The sequence below is a fragment of the Trachemys scripta genome, chromosome 1 (genome assembly GCF_013100865.1).
Source record: "Trachemys scripta elegans isolate TJP31775 chromosome 1, CAS_Tse_1.0, whole genome shotgun sequence".
Lineage (NCBI taxonomy): Eukaryota > Metazoa > Chordata > Testudines > Emydidae > Trachemys > Trachemys scripta.
This window is the reverse complement of record NC_048298.1, coordinates 39515593-39534384: the sequence shown is the minus strand read 5'-3', so window position 1 is coordinate 39534384 and position 18792 is coordinate 39515593. Positions and strand designations below refer to the sequence as shown.

Genomic DNA, 18792 nt, shown 5'->3' with positions numbered 1-18792 from the left:
GTGGACCAAGGTAAGTTCGAACTAATTCGAACTAAGGTACTTCGAACTTCAGCTACGTTATTCACGTAGCTGAAGTTGCGTACCTTAGTTCGAATTAGGGGGGTAGTGTAGACCAAGCCTGAGGGGCTCTTTACCATACAGGCTTCCCATGAGGCAGCACAACTCATTTCCATTACACCACTGGTAAGACTAAAAGTATTCTTTATAAAAAGCTGTTCCCAAAACAAAGCCATATCATGCTGTGTAATAATCACTGTCTTTTCTAAGACTTCTGCTGTCGCTGTTGCACAAATATAGTGATAGAAATCCCATTACAGGGTAATCAGGTCTTGAAACTATTATAAATTTCTGCTTTGTAATTTTTCTGTTACTCTCCCTGCAAGTAAAATAGGAATTGTTGGTGACTAGAATTGACTCTGCAGTAGCAGAGTATGGTACTGAATGATTCTCTTTTCTTTAAGAAAAACTCAGGCTTTATCTTAGGTGAAAAAAAAACCCCTTAAAGTGGTGTGTCCAATATTGAGATGATTTATAGCCCATCAATTAGGCAAAGGAGATACAAAAATGCCTCCCAATTTCTAAATAACTTTGCAACAGCATTTGCAGTCTACAAAATATAAAAATATCTAATTTTGTTCATAACAAAATAAGAATGACCATATTGGATCAGCCAATGGGCCACATAGCCCAGTATCCTGTCTTCTGACAGTGGCCAGTGTCAGATGCTTAAAAGGGAATGACCAGAACAGGGTAATTATTGACAGATCCATCCCCTTCATCCAGCCCCAGCTTCTGGCAGTCAAAGGTCTGGGGACACCCAGAGCATGGGATTGCGTCCCTGGCCGTCTTGGGTAATAGCCATTGATGGACCTATTGTTCATGAACTTACCTAATTATTTTTTGAATCTAGTTATACTTTTAACCTTCACAACATCCAATGGCATTGAGTTCCACAGATTGACTGTGCATTGTGTGAAGTAGTATGTCCTTATGTTTGTTTTAAACCTGCTCTCTATTAATTTGATTGCATAACTCCTGGTTTTTATGTTATGTGAAGGGGTCAACAGCACTTTCCTATTCACTTTCTGCACACCATTCATGATTTTATAGACCTCTATCATATCCTCCATTAGTTATCACTTTTCTAAGCTGATCAGTCCCACTCTTTTTATCTCTTCTCATATGGAAGCTGTTTCATACCCTTAAATCAGTTTTGTTGCCTTTCTTTGCACCTTTTCCAATTCTAATATATCTTTTTTGACCAGAGCTGCCTGCAGTATTCAAGGTGTGGACATATCATGGATTTACATAGCGACACTATGTTATTTTCTGTCTTATTTTCTATCCCTTTTCTAATGGTTCCTAACATTCTGTTAGCTTTTTTGACTGTCACTGCACATTGAGCAGATGTTTTCAGAAAACTAGCTTTCAATAGCTTTTGCATTCATATTGCCTAATTTTTAATCTTCTCTTGTTTTGAAAATCATACCTTTGTTTTGAAGAACTTTATGGGCCATATCCTCCAATGGTGTAAACTGACACAGGTCCGATGGAGTTATGCCAATTTATACCAAGTGAAGAGCTGGTCCCATATTTTAAAGCCAGGTGACAGTTGGTGAGTCACTTGTCCCCACCATTTTTTCAAAATTTTATAATAAGAGCTGGTCTCTAATCCATTCAGTTTTGTGTATATTTCAGTAAGATAGCTAATGTGAAGCCAATTTTTAAAAAAGGCTTCAGAGGCAATCCCGGAAATTACAGACCGGTAAGCCTGACTTCAGTACTGGGCAAAATGGTTGAAACTATAGTAAAAAACAAAATTGTCAGACACATAGATTAACACAATTTGTTGGGGAAGAGTCAACATATTTTTTGTAAAGGCACAGCAAGCGGACATCAGGGAGGCTGGTGGAGAGGTGCGGCCAGCAGTGCGGATGGCAGAGAGGCGTGGACAGCAGGGCAGCTGGCGGAGAGGCATGGCAAGCAGCCAGCAGAGAAGCTGGTGGAGAGGGCCAGAGCAGAGCTCCACAGAGGCATGGCAATCAGCCATTGGGATGACGAGCGAGTGCCTGAGCAGTACAGAGTGTAAGGTGCATCCAGTTTAAAACAAACAAAAGGAAGTATTTCTTCACACAATGCACAGTCAACGTGTGGAACTCTTTGCTAGAAGATGTTGTGAAGGCCAAGACTATAACAGGGTTCAAAAAAGAGCTAGATACATTAATGGAAGATAGATCCATCAATGGCTATTAGCCAGGATGGGTAAGGTGGTGTCCCTAGCCGCTGTTTGCCAGAAGCTGGGAATGAGTGAAAGGGGATGGGTCACTTGATGATTACCTGTTCTGCTCATTCCCTCTGGGGTAGATGGCATTGGCCACTGTCGGAAGACAGGATACTGGGCTAGATGGATGTTTTTTCTGATCCAGTATGGCCATTCTTATGTTCTTATGTAGTATTTATGTAGCAGAATTTAGAAAACTCTAACGATTTCTGCTGAGGAGAAAATTCATGTCCTCATCTTAGAAACGTAGGAGTTCTAGCAAGCTGATTGTCTAGGGCTTCCTAAATGCCTTTCAGAACTCATAACCTCAGAAGACAATTTCAGAAGCCACACAGGTATTCCAGCTGATTAGTGAAGCAGACACTAGGAATTACCAGTCCACAGTAGTTTACTTTGCATTTCTCAGTCAATGTAGCATTTATTAGTATCAAAAGGCCAGTTTGGTGGTTCATGCGTAGCCAGGTGAGGATTTGGAAAGCCCTTTCTTTCCCATCTCATGCATCTACACAGGAGGCAGTTTCAGTAGCACAAGAGGGCTCACCCTGAGCACAAGAGGGCTCACCAACACAGCCCAAATGAGGCATGGCTTGGTGGGAGGAACATAGCCAGTTTTTATGGAGAATGTCCAGGGTCTCACCTCTATGTACCAGCTGGCACATGCTGGTGGGTGCTAAGAGTGTGCACGATACACCTTTTATTCTGAGCTGCTGGTATAGCCCACTAATACAGGTATAGCCCACTAATGTGGGTGTGTTACATGTTCCCTGATGTGCCCAAGAGGATGTGAGTCTGTTACATTCCCCAGCTACAGAACCATGCTCTTTAGCTTGAGCAACCAATACTTATGCTTCAGCTCTAGTTGTCTCCAATTCAGTCTTTGGTGTCTGTGAAGATGGCAGCCATCACATGGGCATAAAGTTTCTTGCCATCATTGCTCAGGGATTGGTCTACACTGTTTCACTTACTGTTTATGAAAATTTGACCCTGAAGTTGCATGGCCCTTAAAACCTTTGAAAGCACAAAGTACAGTATTTATTACTGAGAGGATGGTAGATGGGTGATAAATGAAGTGTAAAATTAATTTAGGCAGAGAGATTAAGGGCTTTACTGAATGCAAATCTTAATGAATCACTAATTTAGTAAAATTTATCCCCAAATTTAGGTACATTAAATTGTATTAAATATACATCTTAATTTAAAAAGAATCAACATAGTCTGCCAAAAATGCACAGGTGAGAGTGAGTAGTGTTACACTGATATTCTGCAGGAATGCACAAAAATTAAAGTAGTGGTATTTATGTAGCTTATTGCAGGGAATTTGGAATGAAGGAATTTGGAATTGATCCTGACCAATGGAAAATCTTGGCAACTGATTGTAACAAGTGGCACCATTTTCTCCATCAGGGTATCAAAGTCCATGACAGAAGCTGGCTCCTACACCTTGAAGAGAAAAGAGCCCGTAGGAAGCAAGCAGCCCCCAAGCAAGATACATACATTTGCAATAACTGCCAAAAATCATGCAAATCTCAGATTGGACTATTCAGTCACATGAGACATTGCAAAGCATCTATATCATAGGCTGCAATTCCCACCGTCTCTCGCAGACAAAAGGATGCCAACAATATTGCAGGGAGAAAGAAGAACTATATGAAAATGAAACATTTATCTCACTGTAAAAAAATCTGTAAGCCTCATTATGCAGCTATTAAGAAGCAATTTTTGTTCATATTGTTTTGACCTTATTTGGGACCTTCTGGAGGGTTATACTAGCAAGCAGCAAATTAAGCATTTAGTGGCAGGTTGCAAAGGCATTATTCCAAGTGCAATCACTCACAGCAGCTTTTGGTCACCAGTTCATCTATTACACCGTAGGCTGGTTTCTGAAAGCCATGGGTTCTTAATGAATTTCTTACATCATCCCATTCACACTGCTGGCAGATATCTATTTTAGCGTCACTTTAAAATGTTTGTTTTTCTGTCTGTTATGGCTACTTTAAAAAAAAAAGCTTCATGTCCATTTAAAACTACCTATCAGGCTTTGGATCCGTTAGAAGAAAAGGTACTATATGAATTTCAGCTACCATTAGTAGTTCTTTCTCTACTTCTTCTATCTGTTTGGCTAGTTATGCTCGTTTCACCTCACTGATGGACCTAGTGTCTGAAGATTTAGGATCCAGTCCTGCAGCTCAGTTACGGGCAAAACTCCTGGGGCACAACTGACCATCTTTTAACCAGTACAAAGTGGTATCAAGTAGCAAATGGGAGCATTTTACCCTCACTTTGCACTGGAATAAATGATGACACAAGATGCCTGGCACTGGTGAACTAGGCTCCCCATGGCATAAGCGGGAGCACTGAATGCATTGAGTACAAATCAGGTCTTGCAGGTCTTTGAAGAGAGGAGACTGTTAGTATTTTTTAAAAGTAAACAATATATCAGTCACTGGAGATAGAAATGGGATTGCAGGCCTTTGTATGATCCAGTATCATATGCGATGTCATCAAATATATTTGGAACAGCTCCAAGTAACTCCAGCCTCATATATACTGTGCTACTGTAACTCACACACCTCCTGGGTGTAGTGTTCTGTCCCATTTAGTGGCACTGAGACCACTTAGAGAGAGAGAGAGATAATGAGTCTGTTCTACAGCCTTCGCTAACAGCCAGTTGGCTTTTAGCTCATGCGGTAGAGACACATGCACTAAGTTCTCGAGGCCCCGGATTCGATCCTGCCCGATGACGACCGGGGTCTGTTGGTGTTACACTAGCAAGGAAAATCTTACATCTTTGGATATCTGATCTCAGTTATTCTAGTTATTGATTTCTAAAGATGAACTAGTAAGCCTCATATTTACTTTAAAAATACTTGAGAGCTTTCCCAAACCTATTCACGAACTCAGGAAATAAAATATAGCAGCGTATACTAATTTATTTCCTATGGCATTAACAGTATAATGTAACAAACCTGTCTTTCTGCATAAATATTGTAATGGATACAAACAACCTTTTAATTACTTTCTCTAAAGTTCTTGGAATGTAGGGCTAGCTGTAATGTAAGAGGAAATCATACATGGACAACATAATGAAGCCAATCATTAGAAGTCTGTATCCCCCATAAGAAAGTTCTCTGCTACTGTGCTCTGCATTGCAGTATATAAGGACAGGAGGATTACTGTTTACACTATGCCACTATAAATTATATTTTTGAAGCCTCTTTTGGAAAATCTACTTTATTTTTAATTTTCAGAAAACAAAGAGAATGTAACTATTATTTTAAATAATGTTAAATGCTAAAAGGACTGATTTCAAGCCAGCATCATTAAAAAGTGTATATGTTTGTAGATAGGGTTCTCTTTTTAATACAGAGTTCTACTAAATGAATGCCTTAATATGGGCTTCTTTGATTTGAATGTTGTTTCTCTTAGCCTCTGTACCATTAAAGTCAATGAGAATTTTGCCATTGACTCAGTGAGCATAGGATTCAAGCTCTTACATCTGAAATGAATGAAAGAAGTGAGGAGCTCCTTCAGAATCACTCAATTAACTATCCACCTTATTTACAAGCCTGAACTTTTACTCTGTGAGCTCACTTTTTTTCCTTCATATCCAGAATAAATAGTAGTCTAACACACACACACACACACACACACACACACAAATCTATTAGGACTCTAGTGGAGTTCCACAGGGATCAGTACTAGATCTGATGCTCTTCATCAATGATCTGGAAGGAAGGATAAACTCACTGCTGATAACATTTGCAGACAACACAAAGATGTGCAGAACCGTAAATAATCAGGACAGGGCAGTCATACAGAGTCATCTGGATCGCTTGGTTAGCTAAGCCCATTCAAACAAAACTAATTTGAATACAGACGAATCCAAAGTTATATAATTAGGCTCACGGAATGCAAGCCAAACCTATAGCTGAGAAAGCAGTGCCTCCGAAAAGAATTTAAGGTTTATAGTGGACAAAAAACTAAACATGAGCTCCCAGTGGGATGCTGTGGCAAAAAGGGCCACTGTGATCCTTAGATGATTAAACAAAGGAACTGTGAGTAGGAGAAGGGAGATGATTTTAGCTCTGTATTTGGCATTGGTGAGACTAATACGGGAATACTGCATACACTTCTGGCTTGCACACTTTAAAAGTATGTTAAAAATTGGAGAGAGTGTAGAAAAGAGCCACAACAATGATTCAAGGGGTGTAGAAAATGCCTGACAATGAAAGACTTAAAGAGCTCAATTTATTTAGCTTATCTGAAAGAAGATTGAGATGTGACTTACTTACAGTGTATAAGTACCTTCATGGGGAAAAATACCAGGTATCAAAGGGTTCTTTAATCTAATGGAAAAAGCCATACAAGAACCAAAGGCTGAAAGCTGAAGCTAAACAAATTCAAATTAGAAATTCAGCAGACATTTTTAATAATGAGGGTTGTTAACTGCTGGAACAAACTAAGGAGGGAAAGTGGTAGATTCTCCATCTCTCCCAATCAAGACTGGGTGCCTTTTTGGAAGATGTGCTTTAGCCAAACACAAGTTTGTTGGGTTCAATACAGCAATAACCCCGTGTACCATTTAATGGCCTGTGATACACAGGCAGTCAGGCTAGATAATGCAAGGTTCCTTCTGGCCTTATACTTCACATAATTGTTAGATACTGTAATAGGCCAAATCCTTAGCTATTGTAATTCACCATAGCTCCATTGATTTTAGCTGATGATCTGGTCCATTAATAAATATCCCTTTTCCTTTTGTTAAATACACTAAAAGTGTACATTACTATATGTTCTCATTCATCCTCCCTGTGGAAGGAAAAGGCCCGGATAGAGACCGTTGAATCTTGGACGTCAACGAATGGCTATGCAGGTGGTGTCGGACAGAAGGCTTTGGATTCTTTCACCATGGGATGATGTTCCAAGAGGCAGGAGTGCTAGGCAGAGATAGACTCCACCTAACGAAAAGAGGGAAGAATATCTTCGCAAGCAGACTGGCTAACCTAGTGAGGAGGGCTTTAAACTAGGTTCACCGGGAGAAGGAGAACAAAGCCCTGAGGTAAGTGGGGAAATGGGATATCAGGAGGAAGCACAAGCAGGAGAGCGCAAGAGGAGAGGACTCCTGTCTCATACTGAGAAAGCAGGACAATCAGCGAGTTATCTTAAGTGCCTATACACCAGGGGTCGGCAACTTCTGGCACGCGGCTCACCAGGGTAAGCACCCTGGCGGGCCGGGCCAGTTTGCTTACCTGCCGTATTGGCAGGTTCGGCCATTCGCGGCTCCCACTGGCCGTGGTTCACCATCCCAGGCCAGTGGGGTCAGCGGGAAGCCACTGCCAGCACATCCCTCGCCTGCGCCGCTTCCTGAAGCCCCCATTGGCCTGGGACGGGGAACCGCAGCCAGTGGGAGCCGCGATCGGCCGAACCTGCCAATACAGCAGGTAAACAAACTGGCCTGGCCCACCAGGGTGCTTACCCTGGCAAGCCATGTGCCAGAGATTGCCGACCCCTGCTATACACAAATGCAATAAGCCTGGGAAACAAGTAGGGAGAACTGGAAGTCCTGTCAAAGTCAAGGAATTATGATGTGATTGGAATAATAGACTTGGTGGGATAACTCACATGACTGGAGTACTGTCATGGATGAATATAAACTGTTCAGGAAGGACAGGCAGGGCAGAAAAGGTGGGGAGTTGCATTGTATGTAAGAGAACAGTATGACTGCTCAGAGCTCGGGTATGAAACTGCAGAAAAACCTGAGAGTCTCTGGATTAAGTTTAGAAGTGTGAGCAACAAGGGTGATGTCATGGTCGGAGTCTGCTATAGACCACCAGACCAGGGGGATGACATGGATGAGTCTTTCTTCCGGCAACTAACAGAAGTTACTAGATCACAGGCTCTGGTTCTCATGGGAGACTTCAATCACCCTGATATCTGCTGAGAGAGCAGTACAGCAGTGCACAGACAATCCAGGAAGTTTTTGGAAAGTGTAGGGGACAATTTCCTGGTGCAAGTGCTGGAGGAACCAACTAGGGGCAGAGCTCTTCTTGACCTACTACTCACAAACTGGGAAGAATTAGTAGGGGAAGCAAAAGTCGATGGGAACCTGGGAGGCAGTGACTATGAGATGGTCGAGTTCAGGATCCTAACGCAAGGAAGAAAGGACAGGAGCAGAATATGGACCCTGGACTTCAGAAAAGCAGACTTTGACTCCCTCAGGGAACTGATGGGCAGGATCCCCTGGGAGAATATCATGAGGGGGAAAGGAATCCAGGAGAGCTGGCTGTATTTTAAAGAATCCTTATTAAGGTTGCAGGAACAAACCATCCCGATGTGTAGAAAGAATAGTAAATATGGCAGGCGACCAGCTTGGCTTAACAGTGAAATCCTTGCTGATCTTAAACACAAAAAAGAAGCTTACAAGAAGTGGAAGATTGGACAAATGACCAGGGAGGAGTATAGAAATATTGCTTAGGCATGCAGGAGTGAAATCAGGAAGGCCAATTCACACTTGGAGTTGCAGCTAGCAAGAGATGTTAAGAGTAACAAGAAGGGTTTCTTCAGGTATGTTAGCAACAAGAAGAAAGTCAAGGCAAGTGTGGGCCCCTTATTGAATGAGGGAGGCAACCTACTGACAGGATGTGGAAAATGCTCATGTACTCAATGCTTTTTTTGCCTCTGTCTTCATGAAGAAGTCAGCTCCCAGACTGCTGCACTGGGCAGCACAGCATGGGGAGAAGGTGACCAGCCCTCTGTGGAGAAAGAAGTGGTTCAGGACTATTCAGAAAAGCTGGACGAGCACAAGTCCATGGGCCAGATGCACTGCATCCGAGGGTGCTAAAGGAGTTGGCTGATGTGAATGCAGAGCCATTGCCCATTATCTTTGAAAACTCCTGGTGATCGGGTGAGGTCCCGCATGGCTGGAAAAAGGCTAATGTAGTGCCCATATTTTAAAAAGGGAAGGAGGAGGATCTGGGGAACTACAGACCAGTCAGCCTCACCTCAGTCCCTGGAAAAATCATGGAACAAGTCCTCAAGGAATCAATTCTGAAGCACTTAGAAGAGAGGAAAGTGATCAGGAACAGTCAGCATGGATTCACCAAGGGCAAGTCATGCCTGACTAACCTAATTGCCTTCTATGATGAGATAACTGGCTCTGTGGATGAGGGGAGAGCAGTGGATGTGTTATTCCTTGACTTTATAAAGCTTTTGATACGGTCTCCCACAAAAACAACAAGGAGTCTGGTGGCACCTTAAAGACTAACAGATTTATTTGGGCATAAGCTTTCGTGGGTAAAAACCTCACTTCTTCGGGTGCAACAGTATTCTTGCCAGCAAGTTAAAGTAGTATGGGCTTGATGAATGGACTATAAGGTGGATAGAAAGCTGACTAGATCATGGGGCTCAACGGGTAGTGATCAATGCCGCAATGTCTAGTTGGCAGCCGATATCAAACGGAGCGCCCCAAAGGTCGGTCCTGGGGCCAGTTTTGTTCAATATCTTAATTAATGATCTGGAGGATGGCGTGGACTGCACCCTCAGCAAGTTTGCACATGACACTAAACTGGGAGGAGTGGTAGATATGCTGGAGGGTAGAGATAGGATACAGAGGGACCTAGACAAATTAGAGGATTGGGCCAAAAGAAATCTGATGCAGTTCAACAAGGACAAGTGCAGAGTCCTGCACTTAGGACGGAAGAATCCCATGCACTGCTACAGACTAGGGACCAACTGGCTAGGCAGCAGTTCTACAGAAAAGGACCTAGGTGTTACAGTGGCCGAGAAGCTGGATATGAGTCAACAGTGTGCCCTTGTTGCCAAGAAGGCTAACGGCATGGGCTGTATAAGTAGGGGCATTGCCAGCAGATCGAGGGACGTGATCATTCCCCTCTATTCAGCATTGGTGAGGCCTCATCTGGAGTACTGTGTCCAGTTTTGGGCCCTACCCTACAAGAAGGATGTGGAAAAATTGGAAAGAGTCCAGCGGAGGGCAACAAAAATGATTAGGGGGCTGGAGCACATGACTTATGAGGAGAGGCTGAGGGAACTGGGATTATTTAGTCTGCAGAAGAGAAGAATGAGGGGGGATTTGATAGCTGCTTTCAACTACCTGAAAAGGGGTTCCAAAGAGGATGGATCTAGACTGTTCTCAGTGATAGCAGATGACAGAACAAGGAGTAATGGTTTCAAGTTGCAGTGGGGGAGGTTTAGGTTGGATATTAGGAAAATCTTTTTCACTGGGAGGGTGGTGAAGCACTGGAATGGGTTACCTATGGAGGTGGTGGAATCTTCTTCCTTAGAGGTTTTTAAGGTCAGGCTTGACAAAGCCCTGGCTGGGATGATTTAGTTGGGGATTGGTCCTGCTTTGAGTATGGGGGTTGGACTAGATGACCTCCTGAGGTCCCTTCCAACCCTGATATTCTATGATTCCATTTGCAGATTGTTGTTGCCGAGTTGGTCCCAGACAACAATGAAAGATACTGAATTTTGCTATCTGACCTGAATAAGAGCTCTGTGTAGCCCCAAAGCCTGTTTTTCTCCCCAACAAAAACTGGTCCAATAAAAGATGTTACCTCACTGTGACGTTGAACTTTATGTGAGTTTATGAAAATATACTAATGAGTTTAAATATAATGTAACTGGAATATGCTTCATGCAAAAGGTCTCTTGTAAGGTATCATTACAAATCTTATAATGTACTGAGTGTGGTCATCCTATTTGTATAAATGTACCAGTCTTGTATCTGAAACTAGAAATATGAAATATAACTCTGAGGGCTTATTATGCAAAGTGTGGGCCATTAATGGTGGTTTGGAATCTTGATGACTCCCATTAACCAGGACAATTGACTGTAGATGGCTCTGTTTTACTTGTAAGTCTTCCTGTATATATGTGTGCTGGCAAGTGGGTAATGAAGTCTTACAGTGACATGTGATCATGTCACCTGAACTGGAATCCATCTTTAATCTGGTGCTTTTCCATTGAGAAGGGGGAGGGGGGTGGGAACCCAGAGAGGGACAAAGGATTCCTGCCTTATGCAAAAGATATATAAATGGGTGGAACAGAACAAAGAGGAGCCATCATGAGGAATCTCCTAGCTACCACCTGAGCTGGAACAAGGGCTGTACCAGGGGAAAGGACTGTGCCCAGACTAGGAAGGCCTCCAGTCTGTGAAAGAGACTTATTGAAATATCTCTCAGGGTGAGATTCTGTACTTAGTTGTATTACTGTAGTAGACTTAGATTTGCATGTTTTATTTTATTTCACTTGGTAATTCACTTTGTTCTGTCTGTCACTACTTGGAACCACTTAAATCCTATTTTCTGTATTTAATAAAATCACTTTTTACTTATTAATTAACCCAGAGTATGTATTAATACCTGGGGGGAGGGGGCAAATAGCTGTGCATATTTCTCTATCAGTGTTATAGAGGACAAACAATTTATGAGTTTACCCTGTATAAGCAGTAAAACGGATTTATTTGGGGTTTGGACCCCATTGGATGTTGGACATCTGAGTGTTAAAGACAGGAACACTTCTGTAAGTTGCTTTCAGTTAAGCCTACAGCTGTTAGGGGACGTGGTTCAGACCCTGGGTCTTTGTTGGAGCAGACTGGCGTGTCTGGCTCAACAGGACAGGGTGCTGGAGTCCCAAGCTGGTTGGGAAATCAGGGGCAGAAGTATTCTTGGCACATCAGTTGGCAGTTCCCAAGGGGGTTTCTGTGATCCAACTCGTCACATTCACCCACCTTGTCTTTCTACATTACTATATTTTTAGAGTTTGTAATCTGTTCGCTGCAATACTCTTTAGTTTTAGAGCATTTATATTATGTTTTGGTCTTAGTGTGACTGAAAGCAACTCTCTATTCACATCCCATATACCAATGTAATAATCTTTGTACAAAATATGCCCTGTGAGGTAGCATTTGAAAACTAATAACTCACTGGTCAAAATATCAGTGAAATGTATATAGTAAAATTACATGTAAAGTTATGAATTAAGTTATGTGATGTAATTAGCACATGTTAAAAACCAGACAGTGCTGCTTAGACAAAAGTTGTTAAACAGGTCTATTCTAAACGAAGGAATGTGTGTTTACCTCAATTTACATATAAGTAGTAAAGAGGGTTCTCAAAACTGCAGGCAGAGGAGATGGCAGGAAACAGAACAATTTGCATTTTAGCAAACAAGTGGGGTAAGAAAGATCATGGATCCTCCTTCCCCACAAGACTCCATGTCACCTTCCTCACTGTTTGGATACATTTTGCTTTGGGGGGTAACCATCAGAAGATTCCTCTTCAAAGGTTCACTGGACTATAAAAGAAAGGGGCAGAAACCCTAAGTTATCACTTTCACCAGCACCTTTGGGCAGCTGGAAGAGATCCTCACCAAGAGATCCTCACCTTGCTTGGTGATTTGGGTGAGAAAGGCCATTTTAAACAAAGCCTTGAGCCAAAATTTGCTAGATTAAGTTTTAGACTCCTTGGTGCATGTTTTCACTTATGTTTGTTGTAACAATTTTAAACTTTCTCTCTTACGCTTGAATTCACTTATAATCCTATCTTTTGTTAATAAACTTGTTTTAATTTTAATCTAAACTAACCTGAACTGTTTGGTAACTTTGGTTATAGCAACAAACTGTTGAATATTGAGTCCTTACAGGAGCAATGAACCATAATATCTGAACTGTCCAAGAGAGAGCAGGACATTGCAGAACAAGTGTTTTGGGGGAAATCCAGGGCTGGGAATGTGTTGGGATCACCCTGCATGTAGTAACCAAGGCTTGTGGAAGCCAGAGTGGGGTTGTAGACAGGCTTCTGGGGTCAGAGCTGCTGAATCAGGACTGGCTAGCCCTCAGACGCTCAGGGTCTGACCTCCATGCTGGAAGGCTGGTTGTGAGCAGCTCTGGTTGGGAGCTACAACAGCAAAGCATTGTGAGGCACCCAAGGTTACAGGACAGGTGCTGACATAACCGCTCACTGGCCTGGATTGCACCCTAGAATGTGACACTCAGATAAAGCTAGCATACTGATGCAGCATCCAATTTTGCTTTCAAATTTATACAAGCAATACTAGACTTTTGAGACAATCTTATGATTAAGTAGTGTTGAAAGGATTTGTTATAGATAGCCAGGTATATCTACTTTATACTATCCTTTCTAAAATATGTTCCTGAATGTAACTTGTATAATTAAATATATTTAACATTAGTCACTAAAATTAGAAACAATAAAACTGCATAATAAGACAGTGTCATTAATCCAAATGCTATTTGGTTTTCTTTTTTGTAAAGTTATTCACAAGTTGCTTGCAGTCTGTCCTCCTAACCCCAATATTAATTTTTTTTCTAAATTCAAGCACTTAATCACTCAGTACCTGAAAAGAAACACTTGCATGTTATGAATCTTAAAAAAAAAAAAGCCACTATTGATTTCAAGGTAGAAACTTGAAACCAGAGGCCTCTTCTCAGTTTCAGTAAGAGAGTAAAGTGAATGAAGCATAAAAAAGAATATTAACTTGGTGACTGGTGGGGACCATGTGAGGCAAATGGTTTTTAACTCATTTCTCCATGACACTGTCTGCACTGGCATTGAATCACATTGCTGTGCAGATTCAGTTCACCTGGTATAGACCAGTTGTTAGGGGAATTCTGGTTTCATTTAGCCTTCTTAGTATTATCTGCCTTAATGTAAGAGCCTTTCTGGACTCAAAGATGTGAATATGAGATTGTAGAGATTAAATTATCCTTTCACAATATAGAGATATGTGGGTGAAGTCTGACGGATTCTGATTTTCTGAATGAGCACTTAAGCTTAACTGCCATAGTGCTCTCCTGATCAGCACTGGGAACTGAGCCTGGATTATTCCCTCCAACAGAAATACATATGGGAGGAGCTCTGCAGGACAATAAAACCACTGGGGGTCCCTGTCAAATACTCATCCCGATCAGAGGACTCCCTTTGGCCGTTAGGTGGAAAGTACACTCACACAAGTTCAGTTCTTCTAGCAGGAGCAGATAATGTCTGTCTTGCAGTGGCAGGCTCTCAGCAAAGGCATTCTGGTTGTTCTCCCCTTTTCAGAGTCTCAATGAGATAAACAGGGGAAGTCTCAAGTAGGAGTCAAGAGGTTATTTTACCTCTGCATTTGGCATTGTTGTGACCGCTGCTGGAATACTGTGTCCATTTCTGGTGCCCACAATTCAAGAAGGATGTTAATAAACTGAAGAGGGTTCAGAGAACCCTGAACATGATTAAGGAATTTAAAAACCTGCCTTATACTGATAGTGTGTAGGGGTATAATCACCACCAGTGCTGCCCCATGGTCAGGGAGGGGGGTGGCAGGTTATCTTCCTCCTGGTTGTCCCCCTTTTTCACTATAACTCCACTCTATAGTGTGTCCCTTTTTTGTGACTCAGCCTTCTGGCCAGGTAATACTTTCCAGTTCACCCCTTTTGGGGTACACACAAAAAAGTCCAATAATAGGGAAATCTTCAGGTACCTGCAAGGACTTCAGGACTTTCCCTTTGGGTTGGAAACTTGGGGTCTAGACCCTTGTGCTTTCTGGGCCCACCCGCTCCACTCAGTTTCTGATCCAGGCCCCAATGGTGGGCAGCTAAGTCTTTACACTTCGGAGTGCTATGTGCCAGAGACCCCTTTTTTTCACACAGGGTAAGTTAAGGAACTGAATACAAAATAAAGTTTCTGACCTTCAAAAGCAATCACTATTCCCTCCTTCGCAGGCCTACTGCAGGTCAGTATTGTCAGGTCTCAGGCCACACAAGCTCCAGTGGTGCTCCTTCCCAAGAGCACAGGTCTGCTCTCTTCCACTGTGTGTCTCCCTCTGAGCTGCCCTGCTTCCCTTCCTAAGCTCTGCCTTCAGCTTGTGAAGGCTTTACAGGTGAAGCAGGGGAAGACCATTTGGGCCCACAGATGACCCTTACTCCCTTCTTCTCCAGTGTGGGGTTTGTATACTGCATCACAGACTGAGCTCGTTCAGTCTATTTATTTAGCTTAACAAAGAGAAGGTTAAGGGGTGACTTGATTACAATCAATAAGACTCTACATGGCAGGAGCAAATATTTAATAATAGGCTCTTCAGTCTAGCAAAGAAGGGTATAACAAGATCCAATGGGTGGAAGTTGAAGCTAGACAAATTTAGACTGGAAATAAGGCATACATTTTTGACAATGAGAATAATTAACCTTTGGAACAACTTATCAAGGATCATGGTGGATTCTCCATCACTGACAATTTTTAAATCAAGGTGGAATTTTTTTTTTAAAAGCTATGTTCTGGGAATTATTTTGGAGGAAGTTCAATCGCCTTTGAAGGAGGGCAGACTAGATGATCAAAATGGTTCCTTCTGGCCTTGAATCTATGAAAAAGTGAAACAAACACACAATTCAAAGTCATCAAAAGAAATTAAACAAAGGAGGAAAATAAAAAAAAAAATATTGATCTCTCTTCTTTCAGAGGGGCACTGGATATGCTACAGTCCATCCCAGAGTCCACCGGGTCTCCAGCACAAGATATAGGGTACAATCTCTTCCCTCTTTTATTTAGCACAGGGGATCTCTGTTCCCTTTTTGTGAGGGCAGAGGCTCTGTTCACTATCAGGTCTCTTGCTGGAAAGCTTAGCAACCTGCTCCCTTCCTGGGCTGCCCACTGCTGTGTGGCATGTCCTCCTTCTAAAGCCTCCCCTATTCCTGGTATGACTTGCAGGTGTAGTGGGAGCACTTCAGCCAAAAGCAGCTCCTTAACCCTTTCCATGCTGGTGCAGGATTTATATACCCTGTCACAGTCCCCTCAGGAAGTTTTCCACAAACCTTAATTTTAATGTCTTAGTTCTACTTACTTAGATTCTAAGCTCTTTGAGGCATGGACTGTTTCTTTGTTCTCTGTTGGTACAGTGCGGAGCACAGTGGGGTTCTGGGTCATGGCTAGGATTACTAGTCACTACTGCAATTCAAATAAAATAGTAATAATAATAATTAATTATTATCATTATTAATTAATAAATCACTCCCTCGGGGACAGGCTTTACCCTCCCCTCTCACTGAATCAGCAGCAGTTCTGCCTGCCAAACCCAAGAGATTTCAGGGGGCCACAGGAGGGGTGGGTGAATGGAGGCCTACACCTCTGCATTAGCTTCAGGTCCCATGCAGTTCACTTGACCTCTTTACCAAGGGGGTTGTAGAAGGTCTGGTAGGAAGAGGACCATGCCTTGCAGATGGCTGACTCCTGTCTTTGTGTGGAAAGGAAGCAATACATGCAAGAGGAGACTCTCTACTTGGGTAATATAATGGCCAGATAATCTGGCCTGGGTCCAGCCCCACAATTTATGTCACTCTTTAAGATAAGCATCATTAGGTGTTGTTGTTTATTTAAAGTGGTATGTTATGGAGTGAAGGATGGGCAAAGGGACTGGTAATGGGATACAGACTGTACTGGCCTGGATCCAATCGAGTTCAATAAAAACTAGAGCTATGTGAAAATTTAATTATTTTGATACAAACCTAAAATTTTACCTAAATTCACTAACATGTTTGCAAAGATTTCCAGACCTTTTGGTAAACTTGCATTGGATCATGTGTGGAGTAATATGTAATGGTTTTACAAGATATTTAAGAGAGAGCTAATTAGGATTTTGTGGTTTGGTCCCAGTTTTGCTTTGAGGTTTCAAATTTGCTTGAACCCAAAGACAACGTGAAATTTGTGAGGCATGAACCAAGCAAACCAAAGTAGAGTGGAGGGTTTGGAACAAACTTCTGTGAACTCAAACTATTGAGTCATGCAGAAGTCTGGTCAGGATCAGAAATTGTCACCATCTGGGGTGATCGATGCCTACATAAAAGAAACAGATGATCTCATTCCAGTTCTTATTGGACCTCTGCTCAGAGCATCAAAAACACTGCCAGAGTTGACACCTTTATTGGCAGTCTCAACAAAAAGGTGAAGGCCTGAATAGGCCTAGAGATTGACTTCCACAAGGAGAAAATGGAAGGAAGAATGGGAGGTGTGTTGACAGACATGAATAATAGCAAGAGAATTTTATAAGGAAACCTGGCTGAAGCAAGATATTTCTTACTTAGGAAACAAAACCCTTTCTGTTTCAGATGTCAGTCCAGAGGAGCAAATAATACATTTTATCTGAAGAAGAGGTGGAACTGGATATATTTTACTCAGTAAAATTCAGGTTATTTTCAAGCAAAAGAAATTGGGTCCCTCTCCCATTAACTTCAGTAGGATCAGGATGTTGGGTCCTGATTCTGGAACGTAAGTTCAGCTTTAGAACTGCAGGGAAAAAAGTCCAAGCAAAAAAAGCAAGACAAATTCAGGCAACGGATTCTAAACAATTAAGCAGCGTAAGTGGAAATAAGATTTTATTTCATCTGTAAAATTACGGGCTAGATAGTGTCCAGCTCCCATGCAACCACACAGTGTAAAGATGGGAATAAAAACTCTCCGTTCTTCTCCACTTGCACAGCCTACATAAGGGTTGAGTGCAGGAGCTGATTCCAAAGTGCCTGGCTCCATGCCTGCCAGCAGCTAGCCTGAAATGGGGCAGCAAGTGGTGAGGCATAGGCAGAGATGAGACTCTGTCTCCCTACTAGCTGGTGGTTAGCAGCTGGTCGCACGGATGGGGAGGGAAGCATTATGCATCCTTTAAAAGGCTATTGCAGATGTCCCTCTCCACAGCTCATCCAGTGAGCCTGGGGCAACCCAGCCCTGCACTATCCCCAGTGCAAAGCTATTGCTAAAAGCCACAACAAGCCCTATGTAAATCGAGGTGTTTGTATTATAAAAGAGGTAATGGGTACTGATCTGTACTGCCCATGAGGGGCTACTTAAGGTATTATGCCTCATACTGATATTTTGCCTTCAGGAGACTGGGACATTACACAACCCTTTGATGCAGCGTGTGCTTCTTGCCTGATGGGGCCAACATTGCTCAATGGTACAGATATGGGGGCATGAGGCCATAGTGTGGTAACCCATTCCTCGAACTCCTATTTTGAGCAAGATGCTGGCACTGGTGGTGCTACTCTGCAGCAATCTGCCCCCCTAAAGTTTTCAAGGATCAAAACTGTGGAAGGTGTGGGAAGAGTAGGGAGCAACTCTCTCCTTCTGTGACCACCTCCAACCCCCTGTCCAGATCAGGCATAATCTGGTCCTTAATCTCAATAATTTAACAGCTAAACATGTACCTAGAAAGTTATTTGAAAGTTATAGCAAGGTGCTAACATGTCATGTTATATTCTCCAATCTGAGTATCAGTTTAACAACATGTACCCCCTTCTTAGTCCCCCTTCCTCGTGCAAATAGTAGATAGATAGTTTGAACTGAATACAATGTTCAGACAATTGGTACAGAGTAGCTAACTTTTGATGGCATTATGTGCTAGTAATGTCAATAGCCTTCTGTACTACTGGATCATGTCCTAGCAAAAGGTTTTGTGTTTTGCAGACAATGTGATGGTTTGAAATATAATCATCTTTCCTTCACAGTTTA

The 18792-nt window shown here is 42.3% G+C and overlaps 1 long non-coding RNA gene across 3 annotated transcripts; it reads left to right on the top strand.

Annotated features, from left to right (window-relative positions):
• The first annotated feature begins 118 nt into the window (after nucleotides 1-118).
• On the top strand, nucleotides 119-10971 carry LOC117867899. 3 transcript variants are annotated; one of them, XR_004643537.1, is made up of 3 exons: nucleotides 119-183; nucleotides 1881-2085; nucleotides 3686-5919. It is a non-coding gene; the product is annotated as an uncharacterized LOC117867899 (long non-coding RNA). The 3 variants fall into 3 exon arrangements; XR_004643538.1 differs by having other exon boundaries at nucleotides 1881-2090; XR_004643540.1 differs by lacking the exons at nucleotides 1881-2085; nucleotides 3686-5919 and adding exons at nucleotides 7100-7340; nucleotides 10721-10971 and having other exon boundaries at nucleotides 125-183.
• The last annotated feature ends 7821 nt before the right edge of the window (nucleotides 10972-18792 follow it).